Source organism: Myripristis murdjan, chromosome 19, assembly GCF_902150065.1.
Source record: "Myripristis murdjan chromosome 19, fMyrMur1.1, whole genome shotgun sequence".
In the NCBI taxonomy this organism is placed as follows: domain Eukaryota; kingdom Metazoa; phylum Chordata; class Actinopteri; order Holocentriformes; family Holocentridae; genus Myripristis; species Myripristis murdjan.
Genome location: NC_043998.1, coordinates 5989527 through 6014110, shown reverse-complemented (window position 1 = coordinate 6014110; position 24584 = coordinate 5989527). Strand labels below are relative to the sequence as shown.

The 24584-nt window shown below is 42.5% G+C and overlaps 1 protein-coding gene across 1 annotated transcript in view; it reads right to left on the bottom strand.

The window, feature by feature from the left end:
- Positions 1-23317, bottom strand: part of LOC115377475 (thyroid hormone receptor alpha) — a 94327-nt gene extending 71010 nt beyond the window's left edge. Inside the window, exon 1 of the mRNA XM_030077233.1 lies at positions 23237-23317. The gene's annotated coding sequence lies outside the window, so the exon portion shown is untranslated. The remainder of the gene's footprint in view (positions 1-23236) is intronic.
- Between the last annotated feature and the right edge of the window lie 1267 nt (positions 23318-24584).

Genomic DNA, 24584 nt, shown 5'->3' with positions numbered 1-24584 from the left:
ATGCTAGAGCTAATCACATTGTACTTGGCTATATAATTACCTAACTCATTAGCAAAAACCCCAGGGTTATCCTTATTAACTGCCATGCTGGCTGTTTTGTAGAACGGGCACGCGTTGTTATAGTGTCTATGGCTAATTAATTGTACACGAATGGCTGCCATCAATGACCATTGTTCATGAACATCACTCTCCAGGTCTATCACCCAGTGACTGGGTCGGATAATTAATAAGAGATTGTTTGGTGTATCCAACACTATTTTGGAAGTATAAAAATCCAAAAAGATAAATACTGAAACAGTGTATTATAATGAGGTGATGAGATATTTGAACTCACCACATGGCCACCATTCACACATTTATATGTAACCTTGAATGAAGCCTTGCAGAACAGAGTGGAAAAATTTTAACAGCTAACATCAGATTGAATATTCAGCCGGTTAGTGTTTGATTTATGCATGTGTTTCCACTCAAATGTTTTTGTGTGTACACACACATGCATAAATTCATAATATATACAGTATGTGTGTGTACTATAAATTCATATGCGAGCACAAGTGTCTAAAATGTATATCTGTGTGTTTTACCGCAGAGGCCCTGAGCTGTGGCTTGACCATTTGACTCCCACTTGTCATGTATCTCTGCAGATGTACAGCTTTAACAGTGCTGAAAGAGGGATCCCATAAAACTAGATGCTTGGATACACATTCCTCACATACACCCTGTATAGGCTCACTAACACATGTGCCACCCCACATTTATACACATAGAGGACCCTATTTTGGTGCTAGCACAAATAAAGCGCAGGAGTAATTCACTTCCTCCTATTTGGTAAATTGCACAAGCACCACAGGTCACAAAATTACCAAAAATCTGTGGGCTGCAGCAAAGCGAGCTAACGCCGTGACCTTGCACCACTGCCCACCTCACAAACATGCATACGCACACACACAAACAGACAGCACACACACTGACATGCCCCCAACGCGTCGAAACAACTGGATTGATGGCCTGAAGGGTGTAACCCCTGGCCCTTTCCCATGGCAAACAGGGTTTGAACAATAACAGTACCCTGTCATGTACAAACCACCCACTGCCCTGTGCTGCTCTACTCCTGTCTGCCCTGCCCGTGCACACAGCCAGACCTACACTGACACGGGCAAATACGGCATGTGGGTGGGTGCTACACGCTCGCAAGCAAGAATACACAATGGACTCAGCTCAAGCGAGCAATAACAGCACTGCACATGCACTAGGGTTGAACAAATTCAACAATTAGGGGGAGAGATGCTGTGCTTTTTCCGCATTTTCATTTCTGAGTGAGCTCAAACAGTAGCAGCCACAGGACTCCAGAATAGGTGGACCTACACCTACAGATAGATGAGCATCTGTACCACACACCAAACCTAGTATTTTAGGAGCAATACAGGCCTGGGTGATTAGTTTGGGGTCTTTGGACAAAACAACTAAGATTTACTGGAATTTGTTTCCTCAGTTACAGAGATCTTACACCCTTGTATTTAAGAGGAAAATAGAAAATCAAGGTGTAACAATCATATCTGACAAGCTGTTTGTAGCTGTCGGGATTGAACTTCAGTGCTTGGCATATTCTCAAATACCAACACCCTACAGTGTTTTACCCTGGCATTTAAATTTCACATGATGGGCATTTTAAACTTGGTGTTGAGCGAGTGCAGTTGCTTTGATGTTTGGTGTTCCAGTTTAGTGTAATGTTCAGTGTGCTTTCATTTCTCTGTGTTTTTTCTTTACTGACAAGTTTCAAGAGTCTATCCTGGTAAAAAGGCTGTTAAATAAATTTTTTTTTTTTAAAAAAAAGAAAGAAAGTGGCCCAATATCAAATAGTGTTATCGGTGTAACACAAATTGCAACACACAAATCTCAGATGATGTAATCTAGGACAACAAAATACTCAGGAGAACTAGTATTTGCATTTGTTTCCGGACTGGTCAAGGATCATTGATTTTTAGCAATGCACTGCCACACTGCTTCACAATCACATACCTGTTTGCTGTAATATCTGTGTTAGTTAGTGTAGTTTAGCAGAATTGCTAGTGAACAGACACAGACTGGTCCAGTATATGTGTGCCAGCTCCAGTTAATGGGAGTGACCTGCTGGGCCTGAGTCTCTGGGAGTTGGTTTACCGCTGCTATTGATCCCAGGTCTCCCTCTATTAAACTGAGGACCTGTCTGCCATACTGTCTCCGACAGCCACGGCACTCAGTGTCCACGCACGCACACGTGTGCACGCACACACACAGGAGCATGGAGGCACAGACACATAAATTCCCATATACACACATGCCGCAAAGAAAATACAGGAAATGAGGTACATACAGAGACTGTAAGAAAGAGAGAGAGAGAGAGAGAGAGAGAGAGAGAGAGAACAAGAAAGTGCCCACAGTGGATGTGGCCTTTTGAGCCATTAAACCAAAGCCATTAAATCAATTTCCCCTAATCTGGACAGGGCCATCCCAGAGCAGGAAATGCCAGGCTGTGAGCTTCCCCAGGGAAAGCCAGCCATTGTGCCCGCATGCAGAGCACAAACTGAGGAAGATCTGATTAGCAAAGTGCCTTCTTTCTCTCAGCTGGGGAAGGTGTCTTTTGTTCATTTGCTCTCTCAGTCTCTTTCTCTCTCTCTCTGGCCACACTGACAAGACAGCACTCAGCTTATGGATACACAGACATACAGTATACACACACATACACACACGACCACTGCACACTGAAAGTGATAGCACAGTACACAGTAACTACCAACACAGTACTGACTAACATGGTAGGCAGGTGTGAGTTCATTTTTACAATTCTGTTGGGCGTATGCACATACACGTACGGTAACTTATATGTACTATATGTATATTTATTTTTTTATATGAATTGATTTTTAATGTTAGGAGTGGAGAGGTGGGAATTTGTTTGTGATGAAATTACGTGCAAATTGTAAATCTCATCCTTAGTATTCAAAGACATGACATCACAGCAAAAAATATGTTAAATAAGAAAACAAAAACAAAACATCATTATACACTAGACGTCAAAACAAGAGAAATGTTATGATATGAAAATCCAGCTGTATCACCCTAAGCAACACCAAGCCCTAAATTCTAGTTCTTAAAGCAAAGACAATCAAAGGAAGGATATAAGCAGGTTAACATGTCTGCCAAGAATAATTTCTATGAGCCAAAATAAGTAATATAGCTTTATAGAAATGCTCTTGATCCCTAGTCTCTTGCTATTAAATCAAGGATGTGCTAACCATACTGTCTGCTACAGAAACATCATTCAACAGCACTGCAATGGGCGTGCAAGCACAAGGAAATGCTATTTTATGTATAGAAACAGGTACTATTTTAGCACTCAGTGAAAGGAGAACGAGCAGATCTAGAATTTTTATTTAAAGTCAGTCATTTGTCATATGAGAATAACGTTAAGTTTCAACAAATGTCAGACTAGTTAACTACAGAGGCAGCAGGGAAATGCGGGAAAAAATTTTCAAAGGTTTCGATGTGATTGCTTTGTGTAGAGCTTCGGTAACTGGCACGTAATCAGGAGTCTGTTTGATATAGCACCATTGTTTTGGTTTAATTTGCCTGCCTCACAGTCAGAGGGTGTACCACGGTCAGTTGACACAAAGGCAAAGAGACTGTATAACTGAACCATTCAAATGTTATTGTCACAAAAAAGTTACCAGCACTGCTGCCAAACTGGCAACTCCGTCACTAGATTTAGCAACTTTTCAGACCCCCTGGTGACTTTTTTTCCTCAGAAACAAAAAGCAACAAATCTAGCCATTTTTTTTCCCAGCGATGGGGAAACAATGACGGTGTGCTGACTTCCAAAGCACTCCAGGCCAAATGTGTACAGCTGATGCCGATCTAAGCGACTGGCTTGTCCAATGCCGAGGTCTGATGACCACACCACTGCCTCCCTTACACAATGTGGCTCCTCCCTCCGCTGAGAGCAGAGACTGTGGCAAATAGGCCGATATGCAAATTAGCGTTTCATGTCCTCTGGCAGTTCGTAGCAACTTTTTGAGAAGCCAATAGCTATTTTCCTTTGAAAAGAGTTGGCAGCACTGGTTCGCGGCCAGTGTGGCGAGTGAAGCTTGCTCATTTATCCAGCTCCATTTATCCTGGATTTGGAGCTTAGTGTGCCAGTGTTCATTTTAGGGATGCACTGATATGGTTTATTTTGGCCGCTACCAATATCCAATATCTTCAGCTGAAACCAATGCCGATAGCAATTTGTATAACCTGTAAGAACTGCAATACAAATGTAGGTACAAAACAGACTCAGCTTTTCAGACAGGCCTATCTAATCAATAAACAACAAAGTGCTTCTTAACACAAAAGACTATGAGTTGTACAATGCTGCTAAGTTGACAGTTGTATTAAGTGACAGACTCCAAGGAAAAAGGTCACAAAAAGGCCAGTTCCAAAATTAGCCAAACATCTGTAGTAAAAATAAAATTGGACCAATACGAATATTGCTTTTTTTTTTTTTTTTTTTCCCTCACCACTGTCACCATGTGCTCGCTCACAGGGGAGCTTTTGATTCATTGGATGTTGGGTCTCTGTAAAGTGCCTTTGGATCATTTCTGTTATGATTTGACACTGACAACTGAATATCAAGCAAACCCAGCAGTCTGCCCATATATCAGTCCATCCCTAGTTCATTTGGGACCGTGGGTATGGTGTTTTGTAGCACTTCATATACATCTACTTCACTATGCAAATAGCCTACATGACACATTATTCAGGACCAGTGGTAATGCTTTGACGGTAACTGGGCAGGCTGATAATGGCCTATCATGTCATTCAATCTTCTCTCAGGATAACTGAGTGTACTGGATGGCTTTTGATGCCTTTTGTGTGTGTGTGTGTGTGTGTGTGTGTATAATGTATGTGTCTGTAGGGAATAGCGCCTATATCCACTGCCGGTCCATTAGCTGACAATGGAAGAGTGTGGGGAGAACATTACCAGAGAGGGGACGAAGGGGGCACTGCAGTGAATGGGGCTGTTCTTGAGGTAACTTGTCATCATTTGTTCAATATATCACAATGCCCCGCTGTGAAAGGTGAGATGCTAAATTTCTCACCACCTGCCCTACAGCCTTCACACATTATTGCACACACCTTCCATTATTACTGCCACATGCAAAAGTATCCATGTCATACCATTCAGCGTGATTGTATAACCACTATAGAAATCAATCTGAATTGAAATGGACAGTATCAAATGAACTGCAAAGGTTGCACCCTGGCACTGAATAGCTCTTTCTCTCTCTTCTGCGTTCATCATCCTTTCAATTCCCCTGCTGCCGCAACAACGCATGTTCCAAACCACAACTTCCTGGTGAGGGTGCAAGCTGATTGGCTCTGAGGGGTACATACCTCCAGCACGCCCACTATGAAAAGCTTACTGAGGTTCCTGGCACCAGCTTCTGGCCTTACTGCCTGGGCAATTAGAGGTTTGTATCTCTGCTACTATTTTGCGCCTGCACACTAACACACACACACACACGCACACACTAGCATCCCCCCTCTCGCAGAGAAAAATACACACGTGCAGACACACACATCACTGACACAGCAGTAACAGACTCGCTGCGTTAGCAAACGTCAGAGCCGGGGCCATGCGGCACAGGGCAGCTGCCGAGAGTGAAAACATGTCTCTCACACCTACACATTCCACGGTGGTATTCGCCTGCTATTCCACTGAAAGGCACTTGGTAAAATACATGGGGCGATGTGGTGCCAATGCAGGAAAATCTTAATGATGGGAGACCCACAATGGTCCAGAAGGGCCTCATGCTGTTCGTCTAGAAATGAATGGCAGGAAATGAAAACGGGGGGCTCATTCCTGTGGGACAAAGAAGTTGTTCTAGTCGTAAACCTATATTAATACTCGGTGGCTTTTCCAAGAGCCCGCCCTTCAAACCACACTGTTAGTCCATGGTGGGGACCACCTATAAGAGCTTTCCATCTTCACACCGCATAGCCTTCGACCACGGCATGAGTGCGCAAGTGTGAGCAAATGACAGACAGAGAGAGACACAGAGAAAGTAAAAGGAATACTTTCTAATAATTTTCTACTAAAATTAGAAGTCGAGCGGTGCGGTTTGGAGACACAGTCCGGCTCGTTCTGCTTGGCTGTCTTTTATAAAGGCTGAAAATGGTATTAAGGAAACGTAAAGCTGCCTTTTTAATGGTGAGTAAACATACACAAGGCTGTAGCAGCACGCTGGCTTGTATGAGGGGAATTCAAAGTCTGCCACTGCGGCTCATTACTATTATGCCTGAAGAGCCAAAAGACAGCTATTTTCATCAAAACCTCTGGAATTAAATGCAAGAAAAATGAATGAGCCGTGGAGAAGAAAAGCACAAACCTGGACAAAATGCCGGCTATAAAAGAGTATAAAAATGATTAAATGTATGTTTTGGCACTGAATGCCTTGCTATTTGCATTTTGATTTCCCATTATAAGGAAAAAATGAAAGTAAGGGAGCTACTAATGGCTCAGCTTGTTTGCTTTCCTGCTTTTTTAGAGCTATTTGATGTAGGTTAAAGTTTAAGGCTATAATGCACTGAGCGGAATTCCAGGCCCGGCTGCCAGGTAATGACCCTAATCCTTCCGATCAGGAACTGCTCCAGAGGCGGTAATTTGTTTCCCTAGGGTCACGGAGAGCATATAGGCAGTAGCTAGCCAGAAAGTGGCAGGATAGGTAACATGGTGCTGGGGCCACCATTGATTATGGTAATTAAAAGAGGAAACGTGCTCTGCTGCAGTGCTTAAGAGGAGAAATGAAGGGGAGAGGAGGGGAGGAAAGGAGAGAGGGCAGACATGAGAGGAATATATAGCGAGGCAAATGAAAAAAAGAGATGCGAGAAGGTGAAAAAGATAAATGACAGTTAAAAGAGGAGATGGGTAGGCAACAAAGACAGAGTAGAGGAAACTACAGGAAAGCCACAGGGTAAAGAAGAAAGTGAGGGAGATAGGAGGGAAGAGGGGGGAAAAAAACCCAATAATTCCCACACAGAACCAGATTTCATTCAATGGCAAGATCGTATTTGGTCAAATCTGAGACGCTGACATTTATGATTTATGGATAACATGTGTCACATGTTTCTATTATATAAACCTTATGTTTTTACTCTGACACAGTCTAGTAAAGCTGACAATACAGAACAAGCCATCCCATTCTTACACTGAATACTGCTGTTAAGTAAATACACTGCACAAGTTCTTGCAATGCACAGAGAAGCCTGGCCAAGAAAAGAGCATCAAAAACATAAAAGGTGGAGACAAACATCATAAAATGAGCTAAAAGTATAATTAGATCAAATAACTGGTTGTCGAGTTAAAATTCAACTGTTTGCACCCAGACAGGTGAAGCAGTGAGGGTGGGCCCATTCTGAGATGACAGTGAGGAGAACAGAGTGCTGTCCCCATGCTCAAAGACTGGAGAAGAGACTATGGAGAAAACTCCGTCTGTCTATCCATCACAAATGATTTCTTAACCTTTCCAACCAAAAATTCACATTTGAAAATTGAGGAATTTTGATTATTTTTTTGTGAAATGTGGATAACCTGTAGTAAATGTGCAAAACATTCAAAATCACTGGTATGGTCCTTTAATTTGAAAATATTTTACTTTCACTATGATGAAATTATTAACATTTTCAAGAGCAAACTGCATCTACTAGCCCTGTACAGTTACCATAAAGAGCCTAATGCAAAATATGACTATGGATTTATTTTTCTTTTCTTCCATGCAGCCTGTTGTCTATTTTGGTTTCTTGTGTTATTAGTTATAAAAATGTCATCAAAGGGCAAAGCTTAAACTGCAATGGCTTGTCACAAAAAAGTTTACTGAAACATGCCGCCTGTAATTACGGGATTTGGTTTTATGTCACTTTTTATTCATTAGGCTATTAGATGCAACAATGTTACTGCTATAATAACATATCACATATCCCTGCCATGTATTCAGCATGACAGCCATGCCATCTACTGTAAATTAATTACATAAAAATTAATTAAAATACAGAGCAAAACCTGCTTTGGCCTATCCAACTTTAAAATCTAAGCACTGCTTCTGCAGAGAAGGCAGTGGCAGTGCAGCAAGATCAAGGGCCATGCCTAAACAGGTCTTGGTTACACAAAGCATGTTTAGAGTTGGAAGGTGAAGCCTTCTGCTTGAATTAAGCACCTGTAAAAACACAAGTTTTTCCCATCCTGAGCTTTGGATTTCATATTTCACCCTCATCATGAAATTCACACTGTAGCTCAGTGCTAACCAATCATTTAGAATGCCATGTTGTGCACGGCTATAAATTCAACTACTTTCAAGGCCACCCATCCATTTTTTTGCTTTCAGACCTCACCGTATTTTATTTCTGAAACTCACAAGCTGTCAAGGCCAGTCTGAGGCCAGGAATAAAGAAAAAAAGGAGAGAGGGAGAGAGAGAGATGGAGAAAAAGAGGAAAAGAGGGAGAGGGGGATCGAAAGCCCGACGGCTCACTGCATGAAGCCGGTCTCTTGGGTAGTGAGTGTGTATGTGTGTGTGTAATGGTGGTAATTAGCTGATCAAACAGATAGACAGTGAAGCAGACTGATGCTGCGGTGGGGCTCTAATCCACATCATTAGGTATGAGTGTATGTGGTATTTGTGTGGCTTGTGTGACTGTGTGTGCGCACGGTCGGTGTGTGAAATCCACTGTTAGGCTCTGACACCACTGCTGGCTATGATAGCCACTGTAGTCTCTGGATATGCTTTTGCAGAACCGCCACGAGAGGATGAAACTGGAGATTAGTAAGTGAGCTGATCCCAGGCCAGCATTAATGGACAAAAAAAAAAAAAAAAAAAGAAGAAAAACCTGTCTTCCTAATGAGGATCTTGCAACTACAGTATATCACTGCTACAGTGAGTGGCTTCAAGGACACAACCGAACACACACAAGAAATCATTAAGTTACAGCTCAGAACCAGCTTCCACAAGGCCAAATAAGGTTGAGCTGTCTGGCATTGAGAGGCACTAGGTTTGGGCAATATCAAGAAATTATTATCATGATACTGCCCCGTCAGACTGTCAGAATAGTCAATATTACAACAAAAATCCCAACATTAAAAAAAAAAATGCCTTATTAATCACATTAGAATTAATCATTTAAACTCTAGCCTAAACATTAACTCCTCACCTTTGTGTTGCAGTATAAAAGCTGATAAATCAAATTTCCCTTGTGATAGCACATAATTGCATATTTTTTGCAAAGTTGATAAATGCCAAATATTGCTGTCTCACCTTATGTCAAACGATTTCTTATATATATATATATATATATATATATATATATGTATGTACAGTGGTCCCTCGTTAATCGCAGGAGTTACGTTCTAAAAATAACCCGCAATAGGCGAAATCCGCCAAGTAGTCAGCTTTATTTTTTACAATTATTACAGATGTTTTAAGGCTGTAAAACCCCTCACTACACACTTTATACACTTTTCTCAGACAGGCGTTAACATTTTCTCACTTTTCTCTCTTGTTTAAACACTCTCAAAGTTCAAACCTTTGGAGAAAAATAAGTCCAGTATAACGCTGTAAAAAAAAAAAAAAAAAAAAAAAAAGCATGCAAATTGCACTAAAAAAATCCGTGAAAGGTGAACCGCGTTATAGCAAGGGACAACTGTATATATATATATTTAAAAAAAAAAAAAAAACTCTATCACCAGAAGAACAGACATTTGTAAACAATAAGTTAAAAAATAGCAAGCATGTCCAGGTGGGGCATTTAGTAATCTGGAAAATATCATATATGGATGAAAAGTCACAATATTTGATTTGTTTTGGAAATTTACCCATGCCTTGGTAGCGATACTGATTCTTTCTCTTAAGTGTATCTATGGGGTGCTGTAGTATGGAATCAATGACAAGGGAGTTAACGGGACAGACTGACCTTTAATACAAAATTTGAAGCTTAAACTCAAAAACAAAGATGTGGTTTCTAATCTTGGCCCCAAAGCTCACAGTGGCACATATGACTCCTCTAGTCATGTGGGGACCCACCAGAAGTAGGCCTGTGAACCACACCAGGCCCCAACTGCTAGTTAAAGAAACCAGACTCTAACTTATATAACTGGCCCAGACCAGGAGTAGAGTCATACTTCCCACTGTATCCCACTGAGGGGTATAAAAGTCTTCTCAACACATGTTTCATCTATCCTATAGCTGCCTCCTCCCACAATCCCACCAGTGACATTTACAAGCTGATTGATGGGACAATGGCCAGGCTGCCGTTGTGTTCATGCGAAGTCGTTTGATCAGCAAAATCACACACCGACCTAATAACTGCCCTGTATGCGCTCCGATGAGGATGTCATCAGCAGCGGCCGGGCCCAGGTGAAATACTGTACACACAGGGGAAAAATACGTGCTGACGCCGCAGAAAAAAATCTGCTCTCCCTCATCTGATGGAAGCAGAAAAGAGTGCAACATGTTTTGCCAATGTAAGAAGGAATTCTTGATGCACCAGCCCTGAAATATGTTTTTGAATACAGGATATTTGTTCCTGAATGGCTGAAGATGCAGATGCCATTCGGGTATAAAGTGCAGCGTGAATATTTACCCTTGTTAAACCCGATGTCCTGAGAGATTATAAATAGTAGAGGACACAAGCATGCACACGCATACGTGCACAGATGCACAAGCAACTGCCACAGTCACTCCCTCTCTCGCCCCCCCCTTTCTCTCTTTCTCTCTCTCTCTCTGGCTTGTGCTCCTAATAAGCAGGCACCATCTGAAGCTGTGTTTCTGTTTATGAAGTGAGATGATGGTGAGCATGTGAGGTGGAGAGACGGAGGGCAACAGACAAGTGGAGGAATGATGTGGAAGAGTCATTAGACTCCACACCGCCACAGCAGGAGACAGGGAGGGAGAGAGGGAGCGCGGGAGAACAAGAGAGAGAAAGGTTTATTTGTTCCAGTTCATTATCTGAAATGATTATCGGAGGATTTTGTTCAGAGAGTGAAATTTCGGATGACAGCGGGAGCCTTTGACCGCAAAGGGATTTGTTTTTGGAGAAGCAAGACAAAACCAACAAAAACTACTGTATGCTAAATTATCAGGCCGAATTCTGCCAGGCAGTAAAAGCCTGTACCACAAACTGCATGGGACCACCACCAATCTGGTGCAGAATCACACACAGCTTCCTCAATTTCACTGACCCAACAGTGACAAAAAATGTGCACCAGGAAAGACAGTTTAACCTGCATGTGACGGTTGCAGTCAAATAGTGGGGGAAAAATAGTGGAACAGATTGGCATATTTTCCCCTCAGGCATGCTGAGGCATGATATACAATAACTGGGTGAATTGTAAGCCATTGCATTACAGATACAGTGTATATCAGTAGTTCCTGACAGCTTTTAGTGGCAGTGAAGTGCTGCCTCTGTCCTGAATAGGTGCTGAACATTTCCTTTGCAGGGTGCAGCAGCAGCAGCAGCAATGCAGCGACCAACAAGCGAGACTGTAAAACGTCTACGCTGCCTGCATTTGTACATTTTGACACAATGCCAGAAAGAGGAGTGACAAGGCTACGGCACCACCACGAGCGGCTAGCATAACAGCTCATTAATGCTAACCAGGTCTGGGAATAGAAGGCAAATAGCCCAAAATAAGCATCTCAAGGAAGGGGGGGAGCGATGGCGGCGGGTGGAGGGGGGGGTGGAGGGGGGTGAGGGCTGACATTCACAAACAGATCAAAATGCCGCAGGGAAAATGAATGAGTCTGGCCTTCAACCACCACAAAATAGGGCTTCACTTGTGTGTGACAGCGGCAAACAAACACACACAGACATGCACACACGCCCGCAAACAGCAGCGGCGGTAGCGAAGTGCGGTGGTCAGCGGCGGGGTCGGCCGTGTGTACTCTCTCTGTTAATGTATTCAATCTCCCGTTAAGCTAACGCCTGTCAGAGAAGAAAAAACTTGCTCACTTCAGTCAGCTTGAGCAGGCAGGCTGACCGCACAGTACACACTCTATCCCTCCCCAGAGCCACTCTGTTTGCCAGGAAACCATTCCTTATGGGCCGGCAGCAAATAGCTGCCTAGCACCGGTGGAGCCCATGATCAATGAGCTGTGGACAGGGTGGCTGAGGACAACTAGCTAGTTAACCTGCATGCATTGAAAGAGACCAGCAGAGGCTAATGGAGCTGCACTCCTCACTGTGAATCTCTCTCTCTCACTCTCGCTCTCTCTCTCTCTTCGTGGTTGCTGCTGGCGGGAGGGGGGGGGGAGGTCTCAGACACAGGACGGTACACGCTGTACTACTGCGACTGGCATCAAACACGCCTGCCTGCCTATGTGCGTGGGTGTCTCAAGGGGTGTGTGCCCACTAGCATGTGTGTGAGTGTGGTTTGAGGCTGTTTACTGTGCTATAAGAGATGTCAGTGTGTGTATGCATGTGTGTGTGTGTGTGTGTGAAATGAGGAATATGAACACGTGTGTGTGTGTGTGTGTGTGTGTATGTGTGTGTGAGAGAGAGGAATCGGGGGTGTGGCTGAGAAGGAATGTGCGTGTGGGGTGTGTGTGATTATGTACGTCTGCGGCGGAGTGTGTGTGATTGCCAGTGACTTGGTGGCTTTGGCCTGCCGTTACCGTGCAAGCCTTCACAGGCATGTGTGTGTTCTGCGTGGGCATGTGAAAAGAGGACAGAGAGGAGTACGGCAGTAACACCGTGTGCTGTCCTCTCAACACTACTTTGTGTCTGTGTGGAAGGTGTGCTGTTAAACGGCAAACAGGCTCCAGGTTTGTGCCCAGAAACGAAAAAGGTAAATTAAACTGGAAGAGGAGAAGACAAACTCTTGATTTGAGAGGGCTAATGCAATATCCTCCAAATAATAATAACATAATCTCAATTCTGCATTTCAACTAACAAGGTCTGGATCCAGAAAAATACACCGAGTGCTTTAAACAAGACGGGACAAAGAAAAGGGACCTTGCAATGAATGTGAGGATACCCAGCATGCTGTGGTGCTTCAAATCTACTTTTATCCCACACCAAAACATGCTCGATGCATGGACTCATGCTGTTCTTTAGTCTTTTCTTAAGCTGTTTTTCCCTGATTTTAAGCTACGTTCACCTCACCGTAACACTGAGAGGGGAAGGTGGAGGCTTCGTCTCAACTGCTCTACGCCTGCTCGGCCAAATCCCTGTTACTCCCAAACCACAAGAGCTGACAAAAACCTTATCAAGTGCACTGCAGCCCTGTGTACTATGAACATCTTAGTACTGATTGGTCTTCTTTTTTTTTTTTTTTTTTTTTAAGCCATAGCATGAGTTTAAACTATCAGTGTATCAAGCACATGTTCAGCTATGGACAATTAAGCTTTTGTTGTATGACTGGTACATCCTAAGTCAAGCACAGCAGAGGGTAAACACAGGAGCATGGGCAAAATATTGGCCACCTCCTACAAACAAAGACCCTGCTGACATGTGTGTGTCTATAAAAATACATCTGTCACCTGCTGAAATGTTTGCCCGGGCAACAAAATGGGGTGAGTCAATCCATTTTAAGAGTTGTGCAAATTAGCAACTCCTCTGTCGGCGGCGAGCTGGACGAGCTTCACTACAGGAACGCTGCACTGTGTCCAGGAAAGACCTCTATTTATGTGTGACTTTGTGTGTACTGTGTGGTTGTATATGAGTGTGTTTGTGTGTATGTGTGTGTGGGCACGTATGTGCTGACTGGGCACATGAATCATCAATCATCATCTAATTTTCTAAGAATTACAACCGTCCAATTTTCTTCCTATCCAAAAAAAATCAACTTTTCTATTTAGCTACTTCCTCTTATATTATTACCGCATTTCCTATTAAGGCACTAGTGGTTTTTATGATGTTATTTCCATATAAAATGACAGGGAAGATGAAAGAGCAGTGTGGAGGTTGAACTTGCTTCTTCACATGGCCTGCACCAGGCTCTGTCATAAACTTCACTAATTCATATTATCCCACAGGAACAGTCTGTGTATGACATTTCCAAAGAAACAATAAACAGCCGTGTCATTGAAGTTTGTTTGTGGAGTTGAATGCACCATGCTGCAAGGGAATGTAACATTTAAAGGTTGAGCACAGCTAGAGTCTGGTCTAAAGAGACTTACTCTATAGGATTAGATGGTGTTTACGCCACTGAACTGGCAAAACACTGCTTGTTAAAGAAATCAATAGCCAGTGTCAATGCAAATGAGCGCCAGCGAGTGCGTACGTGACTTGAGCGTTGGCGTATTTCCACATTTGCATATCTGCAGAAGATGTTTGCCGTGTGTCTGTCCTAACTCTGTGTGTATTTCCCTCTCTATCTATCAGTCGCTGCCTCTCCCTTGGCCTTTACGGGCCACAAGTTTATCACTGTGTATGAGAAGGTGGCAGTCTGGGGGCACAGAGTCACAACTGGCACAGATAACGCTGCCAGACGTTGGCCATCTGATGCAGCTAGCTGCTATGCTACCAGCGTGTGTGTGTGTGTGTGTGTGTGTGTGTGTGTGTGTGTGTGTGTGTTCACAGCCTTGCCTGTGGCAGTGATAAGGCCAAGGGAGAGCTAGGGCTGACACGCAGGTGACTGTTCTATTGCTGTTGGCTCCGATTTATCAGACAGACACACACACACACACACACACACACACACACACACACACAAACTATAGACATGTGTTGTTATGCTTGTGAGGACATTCTACTGACCTTTATTCATTCTCTCAACCTTAGCCATACCATTAAACCCTAGCAACGACGAGTCTAATCTTGGCCTCTATTTTCACCCTCACGCAACTCCAATATTTTTGCATCCTTGACCTTTGACCTGTTTTTTTAGGACACTTGAACCACTCAAGACATTAAAACCAAACACACACAAACACAGAGACACACACACGGACGGCGCACAAGTCAGGAAAGCGTACAGTGTGTACACATGCATCATAGAAATCGAGGTGAAACTTGCAGAGCGAAGGGCAGCGATGGGAGTTGGGAGACAACATGAAAATCTCTGCACTCAGCGGCGCAGTTCACCGGGTGCACCCATCCTCATCAGAGCCACAGATGACAAACCGAGTGCCCTCAATTCTTCCAACGCCAGTAATTGCTTTCTGTTGACTGGATTTATACAATTGACTCACTATACATTTGTGGCAGGTTATTTAGACGGTTTGTTTCATTGTTGGCTACCTCTGGTGTTAAAATAGGTTCAAAACAAATCTCCGAGAACAAGAGTGATTACTGCAATTTGCAAACTGTAAAGAGGCAGATATTCACTTTTCCCCTCAAGGGAAAAGGGTGTTAACTGTGGTGTTGTGCAGCATCCCTGGCCTACATTCAAGCTAGACAGCTGAGAAAGGTCTCTGGAGGATCCAACAGAGCAAAGTCTAACCATTAGTACATTTAATGTCCTCTTCGATCATTTAAAACAGAAAATGACATTGAAATAGCTGTTCCCAAATAGCTGTGCCAGAACATATATTATGTAAAATTACTGTTGTGAATGCTGTGCAGTCCAAGTAATACATATCAATTATTAACTGTTTCTCAACAATAAAATATTTTGTCAAGTTAGAGTGAAAATGGTTTAATAGTAGCCAGAAAACAGTTAGGTTAGATTAGCTCTGTCGTAATATAACTATAGCTACATAGATGTGTTGTTTTATAGCCAATTAGCTGGGCTTTAATATGTACATGATATATAAGTGCAACTGTCTCTACTGTGCTAAAAAGAAAAAATAAACTAATGAGAAATAAATGTGTTGGCTATTAGATGTAGTTTAGCTGGGTTATACAGAGAAATGCTCGTGTCAGTGCTTGAATAAAGTTGTGTCAACACTGCATGATTATTTAATTGAATTACATCAGGACCCTTGTCAGGATTAAGAAGTATCACAGTCAGGAATACAAACATATTAATTAGCTATAGCGTGCTTGAAGAGGAAAATGAGCCAGTCAGCACCCTGCAAAAAGGGAGGTTTTCCAGTGCACCTTCTTATCAGTGTCCTCCAAAAGAACTTAAGTGACGTGGAAGTGGTGCTTCAGAGCTCCAAAAAGGCTTAAAAAAAAAAAAAAAAAAAAAAAAAAAAAGACCATAAAGTTACTCCAAACAGCTTAATCAAAATGTTCTGAGGCCAAATGAGTCCGGTGTCTAAAAGTTTAATTTTTATCTCCTAGACTTTCCACATTTGTTCTGTGCCGTGCCAAAAACCACAACAGAAGCAAGCAGATGCTGCCTTCACATGCTCTCAAAAATATTGTAATTATGGGCACAACTCACTGGATTAAACAAATAAAGCCACTAATACAAATGGTTGAGTCAAACTTTACATGTTACCCAGGATGATGAGATGTGACGTTCTTGCTCTAAGTGTCATTCATATTCAACAACTTTTAGCCAAATAAAACTGATGTGAATATGCTCCTTTTCATTCTGCTATTGCTATTCTGCAATGGCAGAATTAATGAATCTCTGTATGACTTAATTTGCATAACAGTCACTTGAAAATCTGCTTTTTGCAGGGTTTGTTTTACTTTTCAATTAACAGCACGTGCTTATACATGTGCTTATGACTGTAGAGCCAGGAAGTACGAGTTTATGTGAAGCACATGAAGGCAGCAAGACTTTGCCATCAGACTGTAAGACAAGAAAAGCTTATTGAGTGCGGAAAATCTAGCAGATAATGTGGAAATAATGGTATATATCAGACTTTTGGAACCGCAGTGCAATCCTTTGGCTTCAGAACACTTGGATTATGCTGTCTAGAGCAATTTAATGGTCGTTTATTTGCCTTTTTTGGAACTCAAAAGACATTTTTCATCTTTAGGCTGACATGAAGATGATTAGATAATGAGCAAATTGTCATTTGTGGAAGATCAATTCCTTGGCACAAACCAAAAGTGGGGTTCAGACGGTGGAACAGATGGTGACGTGCTAGTGCAACAAAGACGGGGCTCAGTATGCTGTCTCAGAGTACATACTGTATATGCCGTATAGACACAATCCATGTACATATAATACATAGACTCACAGATACTGGGATCTTGAAAACAGTCAGAAACCAGATTTTAAATATAACCGACTTGAAAGTGAACTGAAAAACAATGCAAGTTAGGGATTTGACTGATGCCACCTAAATGTAAGATACATACACTTGTGGTACCATAAGGCACTTCGGATGAAAGCATCCACCAAATGGCATTATGTGTTATGACTTTAGACTGACATCAGACTGTGACTGTAATCTGCAAAACTAAACCAAACCACCGAGCACCAACCTAAAAGACTCATTGGAATTGGGGAGAGGAATAAGACAAATTGGTGGAGGGATTAGTCTTACTTGGGCCACCGCACTGTAGAGATTAACTCAGTGGATTGGGCTCCATAAAACTCCTGTGATGCTAAGATCAACTTTGTTCGGGTGTCATTTGGAACAGACAGATGATCTGAGGTGCTCTGAAAAAATAAAAAATAAAAAAAACATAGAAAAATTGTAGTGACAGGCGATACCACTTTTTACTGCTATTATTGATTGAGTGGTGAACTTTAAATGTCAGCTGCTATCAAAAATCATCCCACATCAAACATCCCCGCTGAGGAGAAGGTAGTAGAGCCGGTTCCGCTGCTTTAATCTATGACCTGTTATATTTAGTGCTCGCTTTGATTTAGTGCTGACATCTTTTGATAGTGTTAACCCAGTGTAGTGAGGTATTGGCCTGAAATCCTATCCTGTTATCAGCATTTGCATCTCTAAAATTTAATAACCCTAAAGTTTACACAAGTCCTGAGATAGCCTGCAGCATTAACTCTGATTCTTCTTCTTCTTAATTTGTCATCATTTTAAATACATAAACATTTCCTTGTGTGACGTAGCTTGAGGTCTGCTGTGAAAAAAAAAATAATAATAATAAATGAATGAGGAGGGCCTATTTTCTGGGGGACACTTGTGTTGCAGCCACACTCGAATTCAATGACGTAACGATAAATCAAAAAAAATTCTTTAAGCCATAATTAAAGGTAGCTCGGACTGGGCCACGCAGCACTATTCCAGCCAATCAGCAAAGCAGATTTTGGCAGCGTGAGCGAGAGGGACAGTAAATCTGGCACATGCTAATGTGATAACATAACAATAATAACAATCTCTCTCCAGAATCGCTGACTCCACCTTTAAGCCGGTACATTTACCATGGTGGATTACCCGACTGAGGCATTTGTCAAGTGTGTGGAAGATGTTTCTCACGACAGATGAAAATGAATGGCAGTAAATAGCTTCTGCAGGAGGTAGAAAAAATGAAGCTGGACATCTCGAACTACAAAAGGCAGTGTGCAATTAGAATAAGAATAAGAATCGCACACTGTCATAATAATTATGTAAATGACAACCTTAACGATTAGCGGAAACGAATAAAAAGACTGGAATTGTCCTTTCAGTATGGTAATTTGGTCTCTTACTGCAGATTATCTCATCTCACACATCTTAGCTGGATGAAAGAAGGATAAAAATGTGCAGCTGTCTGTACCAAATGTTCCTGGACCTCTCACTCTATAGGTTGGGGGGTATACAAGGTCAGGGGTCAGATGATCACAATGGAACCAGGAAGCGGCAAGAAAAGCGAGCATAAGGAGATTCTTGTTGGTGTTACCGAGACACAGAAAAGCCACTTAGTCCAAACAATGTCAGTCAATGAATTTTTTTAGTGCAGTCAGTATTTTTCTTTGTTTGCAGAGCAATGATTTTCATTAAGGGGTGCGCTGTTCCAACAGAGACTGGCAGCTCACACATTATACATCATTTTGTTTTTCCAATTCACGCTGCTGCTGACAAGACTGACTCTCAGGCTACTGCAGCAGTGAGTGTTTGCATGTTGCATGTATGTGTGTATGTAAATGCAAGGTACACACACATGCACACACACACACACACACACACATATATATATTTTGTACCTCTACAAAAAATATGTACATGTGGTACTTACGTGATACTTACACATGTGTGCATATGTGTGTAGGTGCATGTGTGTGTACTAACAGTACGGGTGTACATGTGTGTGTATGTATGTGTGTGCAGATGGGTGCGTGCATGTGCCTCTATATGTGTTTGTGCAATGTAGCAGCCATGTCAGCAGCGGTCCTGTAGCACCAGGTGAGATTTATGAGGTGTTAAGAATGCTCGCCTGTAGCCCAGTAATGGGAGACCAATCCCACTAGCCCACTCCCTCCTCGCCTGCCTGTGCCCTGCCTAACACCCCTCCTGCCTCCTAAACACACTCACACACACACACTCACGCATGCACACACCCCCAGACACACACATTTTCACAAACATATGGCTGCATGCATGTATGTGCATACCCGCACACACTGGTGCATACATCAACCCCTCAACCTCAAAGTGTAAGCCTAATGTCTATAACACCCCCGCCCCCCTTTTAAAATCCCCATTTCCCGGGGCAAAACACACCTTCTAAAATATCCAAACTCCCCACCTCCACTCCTTCTCAACGTTTTTATTTTCCCAATGACGAAAGCTGCACTCCTCCTGTGGAAAAATCGCACGCCTGACCTTCCTGTGGCCAGGCCGCATGGAGAAACTGGGATTGCTCCGACAGAGGTGACTCGAAAGGTCACTCTCTGAGCCAGTGACGAGGGTTTCACAGTTTTTACAAGCCTCATGAATCACCGAGTCGTCTGACTTTACTGGATGACAGTGAAGACGCTCGGCTCCTTCACGGCCTAAGTATAGCCTCACAGTTTTGTCAAAGCCACCGTGATTTATGCAGTTAATACAGGCACACACGCACGCAAATATGCACAAAAACACTGTTTGTAGCTGGTTACTGTTGCAGTTTGTTATGTTCTCTCTTCCAGGATAATTGGAGATTACTGCTTTGGCCATGTGTGTGTGAGCGTATGTGCGTGTGTGTGTGTGTAGCAGCGCTCCAAGGAACCTGGAGATATGAAAGCTCTACAGTGAGGTAAGCAATGAAAATTTCAACACAATCAATCATCATGATGGCAAAGGCAAGGTCCAGGTTGAAAACAACTGGGATTATCCCTCAACTTTTTTCCCATAATTTTTTATTCTGTGTATCCAATCCACCTGCAATCTGAGCACCAATGGGGACTTGGTTGCCATATGTTTATTTGAAAACTCATGTAGAAGATATCTGATTTCATACCTCTATTAAAGTTGACACATCTAATTGGCACCCGCCTTAATATGACTCGTCTGTGTCCATTCCTCACATGTCCCGCCGCCCCGCCCAGTTCGTTTCCATTTCTCCTGTTGTGTTGACTGACTGCAGTGCTTTTTGGTCAGGTCTGAGCTCTCTACCATTAAAGCCTTTCCCACCAAACATCTGTCCAGACATCTCTCGGGTTATTCTGCCGAGCCTGCTATGCATTATCTGCCTCTGCTGCTTCCCTAATGCTGCAGGGGCTTAGAGCAGGATTACACCGCAATTATGCGCTTCCCATTCTCTCCAGCTGTGCACATGGAGAGGGGGAGAGAGAGAGAGAGACAGAGGGAGAGAGAGGGAGAGAGAGAGAGAGAGAACGGTAAAGGGGAGAGGAGAGGAGAGAGGAGAGGAGACGAGAAACATTCATAGACAGAATAAGTCTCAGAGATGATTATATAGCTTGAAATATAGACCATCACTACAGGACAGTGGGAGGCAGATTTGAAAACTTGATTGGTGAAGATGCTTAATGCAGAGCTGGAGTTTGACTTCAGGGTGATTATTTGAATTGCATTCATTTTTGTGTATTTCATTTAGGGCAAACTTCTCACTTGAAAGGTTTTTTTTTTTTTTTTTTTGTTACTAGTCACCTTTAAAATCTCACAAAACATTAAAGTAAGGAGGCTGTGGAAGACACCAAGTTTGCCACACTGGTGTGAAGCAACAGTGTGGAATAGAGCTGTCCCTGTCTGAACAGTGGACTATTGTATGAAGGACTAAATGACTCTCGATGTATGCACTCCATTCATTTTTGTATTCTGTTGCTTAATTTCATGCGCAACATGTAAATATTTTATGTAAGGATCAAATTTCCTCAGGCGTCCCGATCACCTCAGTCATGAATTCAGAAAACCAAAAGTTGTCTGTGCGTGCATTTGGTTTATTCAGATCTAGCGGTGCACTAAGCCTCTAAATTCATTCGAGGAAGAAGAGGGTCTGCAAACATTTTGCAGTAAAAAATGTCTGATTTATTAGAAAGACTTTTTTGCCCATCGAGGCTCATCTTTAATCACAGGGATGAAACTGTGATGGGCAAAACACCTGTCAAATAAATCAAAGGTTTTCATTTACCAAACGGGCGCCGATCTCTCCTGCCTTTGACAAGTGAAGATGATCAAAATCAAAAATCCAATCAATCAGGCTGTCCATTTTCCTTTGGATTTCGACGGAGTGTGGAATTACGCAGGGCTCGCTGGCACACCCCGTGCCAACCACTGCTCAGTGTGACACTGTGGGGAATGCTGGGAATGTAAGACTTGGATTTCCCTCGCTGGCCTGCTGGCTCAAGTCAGCCTGAGAGTTGATTTATTTATTTATTTATTTATTCATTTATTCATTTATTTATTGTTGTTACTTGTTTGATTGATTGTTATTGTTGTTTTTTTTTTGGTTATTGTGTGTGTGTGTGTGTGATGTGCAGTTGTGGCATGTTGCGGCTTATGTTTCATTTTGTAAAAGTTTGATTTCATAAATAAATAAATAAATCATCATCTCCTCCAAAAAAAAAAACAAGCCAGTGGTGTCTGAGACATGGCCACTTGAAGTTTGGGGACTTTGTGGCCTGTTGGTGGCGCTGTGGCATCCCAGTCAGTTTCATTTTCTAGATACTTGATATTAATGTAATAATGTATCATAACCCAAAGGGTGATCAATCAAGTTTATACTCAAAATGCTGGACCCCAGTGTCAAAATCAATCGCTGCCCACATGTTTTGTCCAAAACAGGCCCGCAGAGGCGAAGCCCAATGTATTTTTGCTTTCCCCATCTATGACCATGGGGACAAAAACTCTAACAGACATACAAAAAACTGGAGGAAGAAAGAGAAAGAGAAGGAGGGGCATAAGTGACGTATCAGTTCACACAATTAGGAGTATGAACTATGAAGACAGTACGCGGGATAAAGACAATGACATAATGCATCCATACCAGGAGCATTTGCTCCGAGCCCAAAGTATGATGCATGTGTACTGTACACTGGGGCTGGGAATCTTCGATTTGATTTCAATTCTTGGGGTCACAATTGGATTCAAAATCAATTCTCAATTCAGAATCACTTCTGCTTTCAAAACAGATTATTTTCGAGCTCTTACTCCAGTGCACTGTGTACTAAAGAGGGTCTGAGTCTACTTTGCTCTAAGCATTACATTCCATACTCCATGCCACACACACACACACACACACACACACACACACACACACACACACACACACACACACACACACACACACACACAATCAAATCTAAATAATTATGCATAAGTAAATAAATAAACCATTCTAAACTTGTTTGTAAACAATATTTAGGCTCTCAATATGAATGTATTTGAGATTTGAGCAATGTATTAACAGTAGATTTGAGCTGGACCTGGTCTCATGTGTTCTGCACTGAAATCAATCTTTTCTAGTTTTTCACAAATAGAATTAATGTTTCCCAAGTCTGAAGGCATAGTTTAGGCTCTCAAATTGAATATATTCCTGGTTTGATGAGACTCTTTACATTATTTTTGGTGTTATCAGCCAACAGCAGGTCCACTCGTCACTTAAAACCCTTCTTACAAAATTTTACCAAACAAACATACAGTAATAAGGTCAGGTAATTGTCTCACAATATATATTTTACTGATTTCAGGAGGTTATACTCATCAGCTAAACGTGTTGCAGATCTTTTGAGCAGGGTAGTATATGAATGTCCAGTGACTATCAAACACCAAGCCAATTCATCATTAAAAAGCTGATGATATGGTATATTTAGTATATTTAGTTATGGGAAAACTGAAACCATAATATCACTGAAAAAAAATAGAATGAATCGATTTTTGGAAATTGTGAATTGATTCAGAATTGTGAAAGATAAGAATTGCAATTGGTGCATGAATCGGTGTTTTCCTCCACCCCTATAGTACACGCACGCAGGGAAACAGGCAGAAAATAACCTACCAGTCGTGTTGTATGTGTTTGTGTGCAGTTAATGATTCCCCCAGGCCGCCTGTGCTGTGCGGTATGCTTTGTCTCCACCCTGCAAGAAATAAACAGAGGGTTGTTAAGGTGGGTGAGCAGGTGAGCAGGTGGGGAGGGATACAGCATACACCAAACAAACAGGGGCCAACAAGGACACCCATACCCCCTCTTCCTTTCCCTTTTACCTCTTTGTGACTGCTCACTTTCTAACTTCTGTTCTCTGATTATCACCGATCCTCTCCCTCTTCCTTACTTCTTCTTTTGCCGTCCCTCTCTTCCCTTGATTTGTTCCTGTTTCTTCTCTCCTTGACTTTCCTGCTCCTAGCTTCCCCTCCTTCTTCTCTTCCTCTTTCAAATCTCTCTCCCCCCTTTGTCCCTATTAGATTTTTCTTTCATTGCCCTTCATTTCTTTCCTTCATTCCTCTTTCTCTCTCTATCTCTCTCTCCCCTCTCTCTCTCTCTCTCTCTCTCTCTTGCCACCCCCTCCCTCTGTCCTCCGGAGAAATAATAATCTCTGGCCTCAGGAGCCCCGGCCTGTTTACCTCACAGACAGACATGAAAGCCAAACATCTATCTATGGGCTTACGTCACAGTCATGCTATAATGGGTGCAGAAACATCTTCCTACAGCTAGCATTACTGGCTTTAATGTCAGCGTGGGAGCCGGCGCATCTACAGACTGACATCGGGCAGACTTTTGCATGCACGCTACAGCCTTCTGCCACCTATAGGGCTCGGCTTTGATGTTTACCAGCCCACCGTCTCAGATAAGAAGCCAGAGCCGCACTCTTGCGCTACGCTAGTTGGGCCGACTGCAGATGTGAATGACAATAGACTCAGAAATAAATTCTCCCTCCATGCAGGTAAGCAGCATTGGGGAGGAACACAGTAATATTATTGCTTTTCCCAGCAATGAATAGTGTGACAAATTTTTTCAATGTCAGTAACAGTGACTACACTGACCTCTCCCAATAGCAGATTGAAACCGATTTCACTAAAATCTCTATCTCGACCCCATTCCCAAACTTGGTTTCGTCAGCACTAGTTGACAGACACCGAGCTAGCCCGGATGAGAAATAGCAGAGTAGTTTACTTCATCCGGCTGGATATATTCCCACCGCTTTGATTTTTTCACGCAAAAGATGACAGGAAGATTGGAAATCAATGCTGCTCATTTACCCAGAAGATTCACAGCAACGCCATTGAGTTTTCCTCAGTTTTGAGCGTGAGAGAAGATGCAAATACCAATTTTGTGGGTGCAGCGGGAAAGTAATGTAATGACTGGTATACAAATTACTGCTCCTCGCGAGTAATAAGCACAGTAATGG